General features: G+C 33.2%; 1 long non-coding RNA gene across 1 annotated transcript; it reads right to left on the reverse strand.

The window, feature by feature from the left end:
- Window positions 1-14149: 14149 nt before the first annotated feature.
- LOC128177637 (uncharacterized) lies at window positions 14150-17875 on the reverse strand. The gene is made up of 2 exons (XR_008242859.1): window positions 17439-17875; window positions 14150-14452 (listed from the first exon to the last, which is right to left on the reverse strand). It is a non-coding gene; the product is annotated as an uncharacterized LOC128177637 (long non-coding RNA).
- Window positions 17876-19626: the final 1751 nt, after the last annotated feature.

The raw sequence follows: 19626 nt of genomic DNA on the forward strand, positions 1-19626 counted from the left end.
GCGATTTAAATAAAATTAAAATTTTTGAAATTTTTTAAATTCATCCAATCAATTCGAGAAGGATGTCGTCAGACGCAGAATTTTAAGCACAACTGAGATATCATGTTTTAAAATTAGTCTGAGGTCATTTTAACGCGATTTAAATGAGTTTAAATTTTTTAAAAAAATTAAAATTCATTCGATCAATTCGAAAAAGATGTCATCAGACGCAGAATTGTAAGCGTAATTTAAATATTATGTTTCTAAATTAGTCTGAGATCATTTTAACATGATTTAATTAAATTTAAAATTTTCAAAAAATTGAAAATTCATCTAATTAATTCGAGAAAGATGTCATTAGACGCAGAATTGTAAGCGCAACTTAAATATTATGTTTAAAAATTAGTCTGAGGTAATTTAAACACGATTTAATTAAATTTAAAATTTTCAAAAAATTTAAAAATCATCCAATCAATTCAACAATGATGTCATTAGACGCAGAATTAAAGTGCAACTTAGATAATATGTTTTAAAATTAGTCTGAGGTCATTATTACACATCCATTGAGTTTTAAAATTTAGCTTCCGTACTCGGAATTTCCGGACAATGATTTTCCTCGTGAGGCTAGATGTTCATGTCATCTATCAATTATGAAAATATCAGCTTCTTATCTTTGCTTGTTTTTGAAGAAATGCGTGGACAAGGAGAATTCGTAAAAAAACGTGTCCTATATTTTGACCCCAGCTAGCTTCCGTACTCGGAAATTCCGGACAATGATTTTCCTCGTGAGGCTAGATGTTCATGTCATCTATCATTTATGAAAATGTCAGCTTCCTTTCTTTTCTCGTTTTTGAGGAAATGTGTGGACAAGGAGTATTCGTAAAAAATGTGTCCTATATTTTGACACCAGCTAGCTTCCGTACTCGGAGTTTCCGGACAATGATTTTCCTCGTGAGGCTAGATGTTCATGTTATCTATCATTCCTGAACATTTCAGCTTCCTATCTTTGCTCGTTTCGGAGGAAATGTGTGGACAAGGAGTATTCGTTAAAAATGTGTCCTATATTTTGACCCCAGCTAGCTTCCGTACTCGGAATTTCCGGACAATGATTTTCCTCGTGAGGCTAGATGTTCATGTCATCTATCATTCCTGAAAATTTCAGCTTTCTATCTTTGCTCGTTTTTGAGAAAATGTGTGGACAAGAGCTTTTTAAATAATGACAAATTGGCGGATAAGTCCGAACCGGAAGTGATTTTTACAAAATAAAAAAAAGCGTATCAAGTTTATATAATAATAGATCGATGCTGAAAATTTGACTAAAATCGGACCACCCATCTCCGAGAAATCTTCTGCACAAAAATTGTAAAGAAAAGAAAAAGAAAAAAAAACTAGAGCAAAGCTCGTTGCAAAGCAACGAGTGGGTTTTCCGCTAATGTCGAAAGCAACGCTTGAAGTACGTCTAAGAAGCAGAGTCCTTAATCTAGTAACAAAGAAACCTAAGTACAAAAAGATAAAAAAAAACGAATGATTTTTGGTACAACTTAACATAATCCGAATGGTTTTAAGCACGACTTAACCAAAAACCCTTACCCATTTCAAGAACGACTTAACAAAAAAACAATGTGTTTAAGTACGACTTAACAAATTTGACTTCATTTTAGGTACAAGTTAACTTTACCTTGAACTAAAATCTTTTTTCTTAACCCAGAATGCAAAATTTAAATTTACGTAAAAAATCAATTTTGTTTAAAACATAATTCTGAGCAACTTTTCCTCTTCACTGCTTTTCAAAGGGTTGACCTTTCGTACTGTGTGCTCGTTGCGTCATTAATTGTCAGAAACTTATCGATGTAAAGTTTACTTTACTGTACCTCTGTGAATATTTTCTATGTAAAATTACTTTGAACCAGACAACATTGAAATGGTGAACATTTCAAAGGGCCCCGCTTATGTTATTTCAGAGAATTTTGCTTTGACCTTGACCTATAACTTGAAATTTTTCCAGCTGGCATAGAATTTTTAATTCAATTTCATTCCCCCTAACATACATGCATTTTTGTTCAATCTGACCAAGATTAAGCATATTTGGAAAATAATCTACTGTCTAAAACTAATTTTAAAAAGATCTGCTATGACCTTCACATTGACAGACTTGGTTCAAGGTCACTGCACGCCATTAACCAATAAACTCTGTAAAGGTAAAATATTAGCCAAATAGGGGCTAAAAGGAGAGTATATCTATGCTCTTAAAATATGGATTTTTGTGTGTTCTGATATGACCTTGACTCTTCATCTACAAATATCATTCGAGGTCATTGCATATATTTTGATCAAAGGCATCATGTGGGTGAAGAATGAAGCTGAATGGAGCAAAGGGAGAGAAGATATACTCCGGACAAGGATTTTTAAAAATATAATTATGCTATGACCTTCACAGTTTCTTTTCACTGAAAATAGGTTCAAGGTCACTACACACCCTTTACTCAAAAGCTCTGCTTATGTGAAGTCTGAGCCAAATAGGGGTTAGTAGAAAGTATATATGCTCTGAAAAAAGGATTTTTGCATGATCTGATATGATATTTCACCCGTTACCTAGAAATTTCATGCAAGGTCACTGCACATCGAGACACTCTGCGAGTATTAGCCAGATTGGACCAAAGGGAAAAAAGATATGCCCCAGACAAGGATTTTATATATATAATTCTGCTATAACCTTAACCTTATACCTAAAAACATTGTTCAAGGTCACTGCACATCCTTCAACCAAAGGAACCCTGTGGATGAGGTATGAGCCAGATTGGGCCAAGGGGAGAGAAGCTATGCTCCAGTCAAGCAATCTCGGATGGACAGACGGACAAATTGATCACTAGAAGGCGCCCGCATAAACATGCCTTTTTATCTAATTTAAAATAGTATCCATGCTATCTGCCCTTGGTTTGAACATATTTCATTGTATAAACATATACAAATGGTTCGAACACAAGTTCTTACAACTTACGAGGTTCTTACCAAGTATAACAATTTACAACTGTATAGTAGTTTACAATGGAAAGTACATAGAAATGGATATCACTAATATAGTTAAGTTGTTGAACAAACGTACATGTCCCTACGTGCGTGCCCTTGGTGAATAGTCATCAAAACCATTCATCAGCAGAATTTGATTTCCCTCCTTTTTAAGGTGGTATGGGACATCTGTCGATATTAATGTGGATTAAAGTACTATATAATTAATAAATTTCACCGGTTTAGAATTTTCAAATTTTACAATATTTAACCAAAAAATAGCTTTTAAAAATATTTGAAAAGGTAAAAATTGTAAAAAACCCCAGCGGGATTCGAACTCATGACTTACAGGTTCCTAGTAAACCCTCTAACCCACTGCGTTAAGGAGTTAGGTGACCATTTTTGAAAAGAAACTACATGTACTTATATAATTACACTTTATTTTATTGTTTATTTCGATAAACAATACGTCACAACATGGAAGTGTCCCATATCACCTTAAACTCGGAACACCTCTGACCTAATAAGATCGCCGCATTAAATACAAAGTTTGATTTAACTCTAATTTGTTTATCATCAAGAAATTCTGCATCGCTAACAAATAAAGTTTTCTTCTGTATAATGAAATACCAATTAACTGACTATTCGGACAATAGCAAGTTTATTGTCCCACTCCACAGCAACTATTTCCCTTGGCTTTGCCTCATTAAATAGTTGCTGTCTTGGGGGACAATAAACTTGCTATTGTCCTCATACCCAGTAAATACTAAATAGGCATATAATATCCCATCCACCTACATTTCATGTTATATAACCTCCCGTTTGTAACCTTTAATTTCACTGTAAAGTCAACACATCTGTCATAGCCGCAAGTTTCACAATTTATTTCTGCATCTCATGCATGTACTTAAAATTAGGGGCCTTAATATTGCTTACCAATTCCAACAAGAGACATCCCTCTAACTATTGATAATCATTAAAATTCATTTCATGAATCTACGCAACAAATATAAACCTTCAAGTACAGTCACTCTCAATTTTACAAAAATATTGACGATACTTTATCCGAAACTGTTCCTTGTACCTTTAACTTAGTACACTAACATTTTTATGAAAAGACGGCTTGTCTTAGAATAAGAAAGCTAAAGCAATTCTGAGAAAAAGAATACTACATATTGCCAATTCCATTGAGGTTTAATAAAAATATGGCCATTTAAGTGAACCCACCATTTCCAATTTCCTTTAGTAAACACAGATTTACAGGGTTCTCCATAGTAAAACATCTTTACCTGACCTTTTAGAGGTCAACTGTTGTTCAACCACCTTTAAAAAGAAACCTTATACAATACAACATATGCCTACATGATATAATCATGATAAAAGCTTCACATCACTTAGAAATACCCTTACATGTATACCCCCCCCCCCCAATCTTTTGATTTTCAGAAAAAGTCATGGTTTGAAATGTTTTACCTAATTTTATGAAACGTGTGGCAATTTCCTTGAGTAATTTCTCACAACTATTTGAAAACAATCATCAATGATTCTAAAATTTGATCTTTATTTGTTTATTGTATGATTTGTACCATTTTAATTAACAAATAGACAGCTGTCCTGCTTGTGATTTCTTGTTTTCATGAAAAAAGTAAGCTAACAATCATATTTAGTGAATATCTAATCTATTCTGATTTCTAGTCTCCTTCTAACCATGCTAAAACAGTAAGTTACAACCTACAAGTTAGACATCTGCCTTAAATTAGAATTAAATTCAAACACACCCAGGTAGCTGAAGACAGAGTTGATTTCAATGAAAAATGTTCAAATTTGACATGTTTTTCTACTTTTTTTCTGCATATATACCTTAGAAAGGTAGAAATAGGTTGTTTCTTGTTCATTTCAAAAGTAATTATCATAGCAGATGTTATTTCAAAGTCAAATGTACATTTACATATCCTACATGTAATCTTAATGCAGACAATTAAATAGAGGGAGGGGGGATTTTTCAATTATGTAAACACATCTAAATATCTTTATGAAATAAAAAATAAAGGAAACATAATTGCATACTTTTATTGAAAAACAAATTTTCACAGCAATTATGAATTTCTTTAAACAGCCTTAATTTTGTTTTCATAATTTCTTATCAAACACAAACCACAACATGGCATGATGCTTTCTTCAAGTTCCATTATTGTTCATGCATTATTGGATTTAATTTGAATTACTGGTAAATAGTCTGTAGAACACAAGGAATATGCATGTGGATAGAGGTGACAGGTTAATCTCAGGAGCTGACCCACAAGAATCAACAGGTACCGGTAAAAGCCATGTGGTAACAAGAGGCTGTTTTGAGCTGAAATAAAAAAAATATAATTAGTTGTGTTTACATACATGTACTAGTAATAGCTGTGTTTACATTAACATATGCATAGTATTTCTGTAAAAAATACACTGACCATGCAGTGTAATAAGTATGACATATCCCAATACATGATATAACATTTAGGCAGTACAAGATCAAAAAATTGCATATCAAGTCATAATATAATATTAAAAAATTTTCATAGGTATAAACACTTATCAAATTGAGAGAGAGAGAGAGTTTGAGAGAGAGAGAATTTATTACGGTACCGTACTTGTAGTGCAACAGTCAATATTTCAATTCGTAAATTACAAATGAATATTACCCACCGAACAGCGTGAAAGTACATGTACTGGTATTAGCTTCTGGTATACCATTTTTTATCAATTCTACTGTGTTTTGTTTTTTTGGCAAATAAATTTAGCGCGGGTTTTTGTTTATTTTCTTATAAATTACATGTTTTAAAAACAATACTATGTGTAATAAGCATAAAACATGTATGAGTAAACTTAATGAAGAATTTTTAATAGATTATTTTTCACAGAATGTGGTACATTACATGTATGTCAATCTTTATAAAACTAGCGTATATTTCGTGCGCCATAAATTGCAAGTTTTTTGTAAATATCATTTACTTGCATGATAGGTATATATGGTCTAACCAAAATTTTCTTCATAAAGCTACAGCTGTATGTAGCACATATATGTTCTGTTACAAGTATACATTTAAAAAAAAATACCCAAATTCCAACAGTTGAAATAAACTCAACTCATTCTCTGATAAGTTCATTGTGTTTTGTGCGTGCATATCTTATTTGTCTGCTGCAACAGCAGCCAATCAGCGGTAAGCTGAATCCACAAAAAGAAAGTTTGTGTTTTAGGAGCGGGTAAATTGTTTATGCGACACTGTCAAGAAAACCACACCAAATAATAACAAGAAACATAAATATTCACTTAAATGTATTCTGTTGTAAAGTAAAGGTTTTTAACACTTATTGCATCTTGCAAAACATGTGATGACCCTTAATCATCTGTCATATATCTGATATATACATGTATATGTAAAAGATGGGAGAAATAACGATAGAACAAACTGGGATTCGAACCTGGCCCTCTGAATCTCTAGTCAAATGCTCTACCAACTGAGCTACATGTATCTGGCACCGGTATTCAAACCAGTCTGACCGTCACATTCCTCCCCCCTTAAATGATCTTCACCCTCGAAGATCACCCCTGGCAGGATCGAGTTAACCTGTTAGTTCCAGGGGTTGGTCACAACACCAATATTGTAACAGGATGGTAGAAATAATGAAGGACCAAACCGGGATTTGAACCTGGGCCCCCTGAATCTCTAGTCAGGTGCTCTACCAACTGAGCTATCTGGCACTGGTATTCAAACCGGTCTGATCGTCACACATATAAAGAATTATTTTAAACAATGTTGTTCAATAAAAAATAACACTCGCAACCTTCAGTTTTTGTCTGTAATTAATCAATATTGGCGTGTGATCAGTTCTCGCCGAGTACCATTTCTCACCAGTGCATTGTTACGTCATTTTATCAACACATAAAATTACATACTAAAATATGATGTAACAGTGCACCAGCGAGAAATGGTCCTCGGCGAGAACTGCTCGCACGCCAGTATTGCCAGTAGTCAGATTAAAAAAAAGAGAATAAAAAATTACATTTAAAACATTAACAAAGACAATCTAAGTACACATCATAACTGCTAAACAAGAAAAATTATGTGAACTGGTAGAAAGGTACGCATAGTTCTATCTTGTAACCTACATGTAGAAGTACATGTACCGGGTACCCGTTGGTCTGCTAAACCTCTCTAATGATACAATGATCGGCATCATAAAGATATTAAAGTCATGTTTTAACTCTGAAGTCTGAAGTATACAATTTTATTTACTTGAAGTTATGTCTACAGGGTATTCATGACTACATTTGGAGTCTTCTGCACAAGAATATATGATATGTTTCTAATTAGACCCTGCTTTGAATTTTGAGTTGAAAATTCACAATCTGTTATTTTTTTAAATAGATAAATTCAGTTACCCTTTCCAGTCCCCCATGAACCTCGAGCGAGTCTAAACATCCATGAAACATGTAAAAATTACACGTTAGTAAACAAACACCCACATCATAACAAAAACATCTAACAGTGTGCACGTACTTACATGTACATCTATACTATATACTAAATTTTAACCAGTTAACAAGAAACTTTAAAAGGAGTAAAAGCCTCACCTTATTCAGTAACATCCACATAAATCACACACTTTAATGTCCATCTTTTCTCCTTTATTACTCGTAGCTTATCAACAGCTGATCAACGGCTGATCGTCGCAACGACAGAAGTGTGGCTGTCAGAATTTCCTCGTAAACGATTCACACGAGAAAAATATCCTCCTTAAACAAATATGTAGTATTGTTCCCTGTGCATGTTCATATGTTTCACAGTAAATTGAAAATGCATGTATACACCGAAAGAATACACTACTTCTCTTCTGCATTACGGCTCTCTCTTTTCTACAATGCCGTTCGTTACTGTTTCCATTCGGCGCGCGCGCGGGGGTTGTACATACAGGGGCGCCCCGACAAATAGTTGCACATAGAACGTTTAAATAATGTGTGTTCTTTGAATTCATAAATGATATAGATGAAAAAAATGAAATTGAATCACAACAATTTATCTAAGACGCAACACAACGTAATGCAGTAAATGCCTGGGCCTTAAAGGGTACCTGCAGCCCAGCCGATGTGAAACATATGTTAAAGAGTTTATTTACCAAAATCTAATGCAAAAAACCGCATCGAAATCGGTGCAAAAATAACGGAGTTACGCCTCTTCAAAGTGGCTATTTTTACCTGCTTTGGGAAATCTAATCAAGAGAAAACAGAATTAGGCGATAACGAGGCTTCAGCGGAAGTGACGTCACGAGGTCAACAGGAGGAAAATTTCCTTTCAAAGCTATACAAATTAAATTCGATTTTTCAGCCAAAATTATTGATATAGGTCTGATGTTTTGACTTATCTTGTTATTTTAAGTATTGTAGATCTAGAAATTTGTATCCGTTATTATTTTATTACAATCGGATTTCTTTTAAAAGGATTTTAAAATTTGTTATTCTCGTCGCCTTTTTACCGATGAATACGATGTCTTAAAACGCTAACATAGGCAAATTCATGTTCATTATTCATTTTTTGATTACATAATATCCTTTCACACACGAGTGATCCGAGACAATGACACAGGTAAACAGGTAAACTAACGAAGCCACTGCTCCAGACACACGTGTATCTGGGGTATGTATACACAAGGTACACGAGTCTGGTGAACGAAGAGAGGGTTTCACACCTCTAGGCGGGTAAATTGATTTGTGTATAATTAGCTACTCAATTGTTAAAAGATAAAACAGAAATAAATTAGACTGTGTAAAATCAAGCATTCGTCAGCTAAAACATGTGTATAGTCCGTCAATCAGTGATCAAAGAATCATGCATGATACTATTAAATAGTAAATCTAATGTTCGAAGTAAATGCCTTTATTGTGACTTATCTAATCACTTCATAATGACTAAATTTATAATTCAGCAATTGAAACCTTTTTTATGTGATCAAGTAATTATTTCGGAAGTAATTACGTTGTTCTTTATAATTTCTTATTTAATAAAGTGCAACGTTCTTTCGAGCGCTATGGTCAGCAATTAAACGCTTTATAACTCCGTATAGCTTAAATTGTAATACTGACAACGAATCATTATGAAATCTGAATAAACTGGAACATTTTGACAAAGGATGTAAATAAATGTAAAATTAAATTCCATTATCGTATTTTAAAAGAATACGAGACAGACTTAATCATGCATCCATCTTGGACTTTCGCCTTGATCCGTTTATAATCCCGTGTTTGTTTGTTAAAGAATGCATATTGTTTTGATTGTTATTGGTCCGATATCAATATTATTGAATAATCGGGCGACATCATTTGTAATTTTATGCCTTATACGAGGAACAAACCCCGAGTTACCTTTTACGAAATATCATTATGTATTATCAATATTATTAATCACTTAATAATGTCACTGAGAAATCATTCGAAAGAATGACAATATTAACAAAATATGTTTCTTATAACAATAATGCTTTGATTAATTGTCATTTTGCTACATATGGTGTGCATTTATATGTAAAATGTGTTACACATTTGACGAAATTCATGAAGCAAACAATTGTCCGAATTCGGCATTTTTGTTCGATAAAATACGGGTTAAACTCAAACAACAGTATAATTAGTCTTCCAGGGTTGATAAGGAAATAAAACAACAGAAAAAAATGTTCATATATCGATAAAACAATGCAAGAAAACGAACAGTTTTCATACGATATTCCTGTTTCTCATACAGCGGTGTTGACCCCGTGACGTCACAGTTCATCTCGCGCCAAATCGGCTTGATTCAAAACTCGTTCAGGTATGAAATCGGGTTTTCCCCAAATATCTCGAAAACTACTTATGCGATCGCTGTAAAATTTTCAGGATGATGTTTTTACACATAGATCTCCATTATATCAAAAATTCACCGGCACTGCAGGTACCCTTTAAAGTGGCATTTGTTCGCTTGTGTGTCTATGTAGACATATTAACTCGTTCATGTACGATTCTCACATATTTGTTTTATGAAATTTGAAAAAAAATGTAGCACAGAACTTGTTTAATTTGATACCAAATGACATTATTTAATATATTAACAATAACTGAATTCATTTTTTTTCATTAAATGATAATGATTTTTGCTATCAGAAAAATACGTGTATGAGCTGCTGACTCCTAATTATAGGGGCCAGCCCTTTTTTCTTAATTTTAAATGAAAGCTCTCGTTATTCTAAACAACTTTTGCTCTATATGTATTAACAAAATATTTTTAGTTTAAAGGTTATTATACAAAGAACAACAAAATTTCAGACCCCCCAAAACCTTATACTTTACCGGCAAATAGCTTAAAAGCTAAAAAACATTTTGCCAAACTTTTCATGCCAGCAAAACTATAAAATGTTACCAACAATTCTGCTAAATTTCATGCAACTATCTTTTGTAGTTCCCGAGATCAACTCTGGACAAAAGACCCCCCAATTTTCAATTAAAGGGCAATAACTCATAACCGGAAGTGAATTTTAAAAATTTGAAAAAAACTTCTCGAGATATTAACATTGTCTACATACCCTGAAAGTTTCATAACAATCAGACAACAAATGTACGAGAAATGGCCTACACAAAATTTGCGGATAAAAAAAAAATAACTAGAGCAAAGCTCGTTGCAAAGCAACAAGTGGGTTTTCCGCTAATGTCGAAAGCAACGCTAGAAGTACGTCTAAAAAGCAGAGTTCTTAATCTAGTAACAAAGAAACCTAAGTACAAAAAGATAAAAAAATCGAATGATTCTTGGTACAACTTAACATGATCCGAATGTTTTTAAGTACGACTTAACCAAAAACCCTTAACCATTTCAAGAACGACTTAACAAAAAAAACCAATGTGTTTAAGTACGACTTTACAAATTTGACTTCATTTTAGGTACAAGTTTACTTTACCTTGAACTAACATCTTTTTTCTTAACCCAGAATGCAAAATTAAAATTTATGTAAAAAATCAATTTTGTTTAAAACATAATTCTGAGCAACTTTTCCTCTTCACTGCTTTTCAAAAGGTTGACCGTTCGTACTGTGTGCTCGTTGCGTCATTAATTGTCAGAAACTTATCGATGTTAAGTTTACTTTACTGTACTTCTGTGAATATTTTCTATGTAAAATTACTATGAACCAGACAACATTGAAATGGTGAACATTTCAAAGGGCCCCGCTTATGCTATTTCAGAGAATTCTGCTTTGACCTTGACCTATAACTTGAAATTTTTCCAGCTGGCATAGAACTTTTAATTCAATTTCATTCCCCCTAACATACATGCATTTTTGTTCAATCTGACCAAGATTAAGCATATTTGGAAAATAATCTACTATTTAAAACTAATTTTAAAAAGATCTGCTATGACCTTCACATTGACAGACTTGGTTCAAGGTCACTGCACGCCATTAACCAATAAACTCTGTAAAGGTAAAATATTAGCCAAATAGGGGCTAAAAGGAGAGTATATCTATGCTCTTAAAATATGGATTTTTGTGTGATCTGATATGACCTTGACTCTTCATATACAAATATCATTCGAGGTCATTGCATATATTTTGAACAAAGGCATCATGTGGGTAAAGTATGAGGCTGAATGGAGCAAAGGGAGAGAAGATATACTCCGGACAAGGATTTTTAAAAATATAATTCTGATATGACCTTCACAGTTTCTTTTCACTGAAAATAGGTTCAAGGTCACTACACACCCTTTCACCCTTTACTCAAAAGCTCTGCTTATGTGAAGTCTGAGCCAAATAGGGGTTAGTAGAAATTATATATGCTCTCAAAAAAGGATTTTTGCATGATCCGATATGATCTTCACCCGTTACCTAGAAATTTCATGCAATGTCACTGCACATCGTTTAACCATAGAGACACTCTGTATTAGCCAGATTGGACCAAAGGGAAAAAAGATATGCCCCAGACAAGGATTTTATATATATAATTCTGCTATGACCTTAACCTTATACCTAAAAACATGGTTCAAGGTCACTGCACATCCTTCAACCAAAGGAACCCTGTGGATGAGGTATGAGCCAGATTGGGCCAAGGGGAGAGAAGCTATGCTTCTGTCAAGCCATCTCGGATGGACAGACCGACAAATTGATCACTAGAAGGCGCCCGCATAAACATGCCTTTTTATCTAAAATAGTATCCATGCTATCTGCCCATGGTGAATAGTCATCAAAACCATTCATTAGCAGAATTTGATTTCCCTCCTTTTTAAGGTGGTATGGGACATCTGTCGATATTAATGTGGATTAAAGTACTATATAATTGAAAACTTTTCACCGGTTTAGAATTTTCAAATTTTACAATATTTAACCAAAAAATAGCTTTTAAAAATATTTGAAAAGGTAAAAATTGTAAAAACCCCAGCAGGATTCGAACTCATGACTTACAGGTTCCTAGTAAACCCTCTAACCCACTGTGCTAAGGAGTTAGGTGACCATTTTTGCGAAGAAACTACATGTACTTATATAATTACACTTTATTTTATTGTTTATTTCGATAAACAATACGTCACAACATGGAAGTGTCCCATATCACCTTAAACTCGGAACACCTCTGACCTAATAAGATCGCCGCATTAAATACAAAGTTTGATTTAACTCTAATTTGTTTATCATCAAGAAATTCTGCATCGCTAACAAATAAAGTTTTCTTCTGTATAATGAAATACCAATTAACTGACTATTCGGACAATAGCAAGTTTATTGTCCCATTCAACAGCTACTATTTCCCTTGGCTTTGCCTCATTAAATAGTTGCTGTCTTGGGGGACAATAAACTTGCTATTGTCCTCATACCCAGTAAATACTAAATAGGCATATAATATCCCATCCACCTACATTTCATGTTATATAACCTCCCGTTTGTAACCTTCAATTTCACTGTAAAGTCAACATATCTGTCATAGCCGCAAGTTTCACAATTTATTTCTGCTTCTCATGTACTTAAAATTAGGGGCCTTAATATTGCTTACCAATTCCAACAAGAGACATCCCTCTAACTATTGGTAATCATTAAAATTCATTTCATGAATCTACGCAACAATGATAAACCTTCAAGTACAGTCACTCTCAATTTTACAAAAATATTGATGGTACTTTATCCGAAACTGTTTCTTGTATCTTTAACTTAGTACACTAACATTTTTATGAAAAGACGGTTTGTCTTAGAATAAGAAAGCTAATGCAATTCTGAGAAAAAGAATACCATATATTGCCAATTCCATTGAGGTTTAATAAAAATATGGCCATTTAAGTGAACCCACCATTTCCAATTTCCTTTAGTTAACACAGATTTACAGGGTTCTCCATAGTAAAACATCTTTATCTGACCTTTTAGAGGTCAACTTTTGTTCAACCACCTTTAAAAAGAAACCTTATTCAATACAACATATGCCTACATGATATAATCATGATAAAAGCTTCACATCACTTAGAAATACCCTTACATGTATACCCCCCACCCCCCAATCTTTTGATTTTCATAAAAAGTCATGGTTTGAAATGTTTTACCTAATTTTATGAAACATGTGGCAATTTCCTTGAGTCATTTCTCACACATATTTGAAAACAATCATCAATGATTCTAAAATGTGATCTTTATTTGTTTATTGTATGATTTGTACCATTTTAATTAACAAATAGACAGCTGTCCTGCTTGTGATTTCTTGTTTTCATGAAAAAAGTAAGCTAACAATCATATTTAGTGAATATCTAATCTATTCTGATTTCTAGTCTTCTTCTAACCATGCTAAAACAGTAAGTTACAACCTACAAGTTAGACATCTGCCTTAAATTAGAATTAAATTCAAACACACCCAGGTAGCTAGAGACAGAGTTGATTTCAATGAAAAATGTTCAAATTTGACATGTTTTTCTACTTTTTTATGCATATATACCTTAGAAAGGTAGAAATAGGTTGTTTCTTGTTCATTTCAAAAGTAATTATCATAGCAGATGTTATTTCAAAGTCAAATGTACATTTACATATCCTACATGTAATCTTAATGCAGACAATTGGATGGGGTGGGGTGGGGGGGGGGTTCAATTATGTAAACACATCTAAATACCTTTATAAAATAAAAAATAAAGGAAACATAATTGCATACTTTTATTGAAAAACAAATTTTCACAACAATTATGAATTTCTTTAAATAGCCTTAATTTTGTTTTTCATAATTTCTTATCAAACACAAACCACAACATGGGATGATGCTTTCATAAAGTTCCATTATTGTTCATGCATTATCCGATTTAATTTGAATTACCGGTAAAAAGTCTGTAGAACACAAGGAATATGCATGTGGATAGAGGTGACAGGTTAATCTCAGGAGCTGACCCACAAGAATCAACAGGTAAAAGCAATGTGGTGCCATGTCGGAACAAGAGTTCGTTTTGAGCTGAAATAAAAAAAAAAATAATTAGCTGTTTTTACATACATGTACTAGTAATAGCTGTGTTTACATTAACATATGCATATTATTTCTGGAAAAAATACACTGACCATGCAGTGTAATAAGTATTACATATCCCAATACATGACATATAACATTTAGGCAGTACAGGATCAAAAATTTGCATATCAAGTCATAATATAATATTAAAAAAAATTCTTAGGTATAGACACTTATTAGATTGAGAGAGAGTTTGAGAGAGAGAGAGAGCTGAGTTTATTTCTTGTAGTGCAACAGTCAAGCATTTCAATTCGAAAATTACAAAGGAATATTACCCATCTGAACAGCGTCAAAGTACATGTATTTCCTTCTGGTATACCATGTTTTATCAATTCTACCGGGTTTTTATTTTGCAAATAAATTTGGCGAGGGTTTTTGTTTATTTTTTTATAAATTACATTTTTTTAAAACAATACTATGTGTAATAAGCATAAAACATGTATGAGTAAACTTAATGAAGAATTTTTAATAGATTTTTTTCACACAATGTGTTACATTACATGTATGTCAATCTTTATAAAAGTAGCGTATATTTCGTGCGTCATAAATTGGAAGTTTTAGTAAATATCATTTACTTGCATGGTAGATATATATGTCTAACCCAAATTTTCTTCATATAGCTACAGCTGTATGTACCACATAATCATATGTTTTGTCACAAGTATACATTTATAAAAAATACCCAAATTCCAACAGTTGAAAGTAACTCGATGAATTTTTCATTCTCTGATAAGTTCATTGTGTTTTGTGCGTGCATATATTATAAGTCTGCTGCAACAGCAGCCAATCAGCGGTAAGCTGAATCCACTAATAAGAAAGTTTGTGGTTTAGGAGCGGGTAAAATTGTTTATGCATAATGTAGCTGACACTGACTTGAATAGATCTGATATATATGTACAAGATGGGAGAAATAATGACAGAACAGACTGGGATTCGAACCTTGCCCTCTGAATCTCTAGTCAAGTGCTCTACCAACTGAGCTACATGTATCTGGCACCAGTATTCAAACCAGTCTGACCGTCACATCCCCCCCCCCCCTTTAAATGATCTTCACCCTCAAAGATCGAACCCTGGCTCTTCCCCTGGCAGGAGTTAACCTGTCAGTTCCAGGGGTTGGTTACAACACCAATATTGTATAGGGATGGAACGATCCACCGATGTACCACATTATTTATTTTGACGATATTTGGATTGTTACATTTACCATTAATACATTACGATACCTATGCGGACTTTTTTTTATTTTCCAAAAATATCTGAGCTTCATATATCGGCTATTTTTAGTCTGCGCGCCTAATATGAAAGTACAAAGATGGCGGAAAACCTCGTAAAGTTGTCAAACCTGTTAGGAAGCTAAATCTGGAGTGTGGACAACTTTTGGATTACTTGTTAATGAAAAAGTAGTGTATATGAGACTTAAGTAATTTGTAAATTGTGCAACGCTCATTTTAAATATATCAAAATAACTTTGGACATGCGGTAATACATCGACAGATTGAATAAATTTTTAACCCTTATTCATGTTTTCATTTAGTTGCAATGTATCGTGATATGTATCGTATCGCATCTCATGTATAGTGATATGTACCGAATCGGCTAAGTACAGAAACGTCCAAGCCTTAATATTGTAACAGGATGGGAGAAATAATGAAGGACCAAACCAGGAATTAAACCTGGTCCCCTGAATCTCTAGTCAGGTGCTCTACCAACTGAACACTGGTATTTAAACCGGTCTGACCGTCACATATATAAAAAGTTATTTTAAACAATGGTGTTCAATAAAAAATAACACTTGCAACCTTCAGTTTTTGTCTGTAATTAATCAATATTGGCTTGCGATCAGTTATCGTTGAGTACCATTTTTCATCAGTGCATTGTTACGTCATTTTATCAACACATAAAATTATATACGAAAATATGATGTAACATTGCACCAGCGAGAAATGGTCCTTGACAAGAACTGCTGGCATGCCAGTACTGCCAGTAGTCAGATTAAAAAAAGAGAATATAAATGAAAAATTACATTTTAAACATTAACAAGGACAATTCAAGTACATATCAAAACTGCTAAACAAGAAAAATTATGTGAACTGGTAGAGTGGTACGCATAGTTCTAACTTGTAAACTACATGTACAAGTACATGTACCGGTTACCCGTTGGTCTGCTAAACCTCTCTAATGATACATTGATCGGCATCATAAAAATATTAAAGACTTTTTAGTCATGTTTTAACTCTGAAGTCTGAAGTATACAATTTTATTTACTTGATGTTACATGTATGTCTACAGGGTATTTATGTCTACATTTGGAGTCTTCCGCACAAGAATATGATCATATGTTTCTAATTAGACCCTGCTTTGAATTTTGAGTTGAAAATTCACAATCTAATTTTTTTTTAAATAGATAAATTTGGTCATCCTTTCCAGTCACCAATGAACCTCGAGCAAGTCTAAACATCCAGTAAACAATGTAAAAATTACACGTTAGTAAACAAACACCCACACCATAACAAAACATCTAACTCTGTAATTCTTATAAAATTCTTAACCCAGCAGATGTTTAATCATCAAGATATATTTGTAAATTCATACGCAATGGACATATCATAAGAAAATCTATGTACAGTACCAACTACATGTATATTTGTATACTGTATGTATGACTTTCGCCACATGTGGATTTTGTCAATAAATTGAATTGTAATTTACACAAAATTCTGGTAAAAAGGAGAAAAAAACAAGTGAAAGGTACAACATTTGGGATTCAATTCTGTTAAAAGGATTTATATTGTCTGGACTAGAAAAATAACATACATCAGTGACAGTGTGCACTTACTTACATGTACATCTATAGACTAAATGTTAACCAGTTAACATGCTGACATTTTAACCACTATAGACAAGAAACTTTAAAAGGAATAAAAAGCCTCACCTTCTTCAGTAACATCCACATAGATCACACACTTTAATGTCCATCTTTTCCCCTTTATTACTCGTAGCTTATCAACGGCTAATCAATGGAAACATAAACATCCGTCGACATGGTCGACAGAAGTGTGGCTGTCAGAATTTCCTCGTAAACGATTCACACGAGAATATATCCCTCCTTATACAAATATGTAGTATTGTTCCCTGTGCATGTTCATCTGTTTCACAGTAACTTGAAAATGCATGTGTAAACCGAAAAATGCACAACTTATCTTCTGCATTACGCTCTCTCTTTTCTACAATGCCGTTCGTTACTGTTTACATTCGCGGGTCCGCGACAAACATTGCAAACATTTGTTCTGCGTGGCCGATTAGAACGTGTTAAAAAAGTAGTTGAATTCATAAATGATATAGCCTAGATGAAAAAAAAATGAAATTGAATCACAACAATTTATCTAAGACGCAACACAATGTAAGGCAGTAAATGCCTGGGCCTTAAAACGGCATTTGTTCGCTTGTGTGTCTATGTAGACAAATTAACTCGTTCATGTACGATTCACACATATTTGTTTTATGAAATTTGAAAAAAATAGGGCACAGAACTTTTTAAATTTGATACCAAATGACATTATTTAATATATTAACAATAACTGAATTAATTTTTTTTTCATAAAATGATAACGATTTTTGCTATCAGAAAAATACGTGTATGAGCTGCTGACCCCTAATTATAGGGGCCAGCCCTTTTTTCTTAATTTTAAATGAAAGCTCTCGTTATTCTTAACAACTTTTGTTCTATATGTATTAACAAATTATTTTTAGTTTAAAGGTTATTATACAAAAAGCAACAAAATTTCAGACCCCCCAAAACCTTAAACTTTACCGGCAAATAGCTTAAAAACTAAGAAACATTTTGCCAAAATTTTCATGCCAGCAAAACTATAAAATGTTACCAACAATTCTGCTAAATTTCATGCAACTATCTTTTGTAGTTCCCGAGATCAACTCTGGACAAAAGACCCCCCAATTTTCAATTAAAGGGCAATAACTCATAACCGGAAGTGAATTTTAAAAATTTGAAAAAAACGTCCCTAGATATTAACATTGTCTACATACCCTGAAAGTTTCATAGCAATCAGACAACAAATGTACGAGAAATGGCCTACACAAAATTTGCGGATAAAAAAAAAATAATAATAAGAAACAGTAGAATAACAGAAGGGTTTTCCGTTGAAAAACGGAAAACCCTAATAATAAGAAACAGTAGAATAACAGAAGGGTTTTCCGTTGAAAAACGGAAAACCCTAAAAAAGTGAAAAAGAAACATTACAATAATAGAAGGGTCTTCCGCTGAAGACGGAAGACCCTAATAATAATAATAAGAAGAAACAGTACGAAAACAATAAGGTCTTCCGTTGGAAACGGAAGACCTTAATAATAAGAAATCGTACGAAAACTATAAGGTCTTCCGTTGGAAACGGAAGACCTTAATAACTAGATACGACCTCGTTACGAGTAACGAGTAGGTCTTCCGTCCGATTTTTTTTTTAGATAAAATGATACCATGAGATATCGATACAATTTCAAAATTACCCCCCCCCTCCCAAAAAAAAAATTTGAAGATAAAGAATAAAAACCCTAATTACGTCAGACATGGGCCTGACGATGACTCTTTCAAACCGATAATGTAGAGATCAACAACTTTGATTTTTATAATGCATAACAAAATATTTATCGTTTTCAAGTTATTCGTAATAGAATTTACGAGTCTCTTGGTCCCTAATTAAAGGGACCAGCCCCTTTTTCTTGATTTTATTGGATAAAACTTTTGATTCTCTACTACTTTTGTTCTATATGTCTTGTCAAAATATCAACTGATCAAAAGATACTGATCAAAACATATGGAAATTTTGATTCGAAATCTGTACCCCATTTTTGTGCCTAAGCGAGCTCCAAGGAATAGCGCCACTGGTGCAAAACAACTAAATAGTGCACAACTTCAAACCATGCTCTACCTTTCCTGAAAATTTCAAAGTCATATCTCTTATAGTTTCTGAGATCAACTCTGCACAAAATTGGTCGTAAAAAATTACAAAATCGACCGTAAATCCGGACCGGAAGTGACGACGACAAAAAATTCAAAAACATATAAAATTCAGATAATTTTCCATCATCTGTGAAAAAAACTGTTC

This window comes from Crassostrea angulata, chromosome 3 (genome assembly GCF_025612915.1).
Source record: "Crassostrea angulata isolate pt1a10 chromosome 3, ASM2561291v2, whole genome shotgun sequence".
Taxonomy (NCBI): Eukaryota; Metazoa; Mollusca; class Bivalvia; order Ostreida; family Ostreidae; genus Magallana; species Magallana angulata.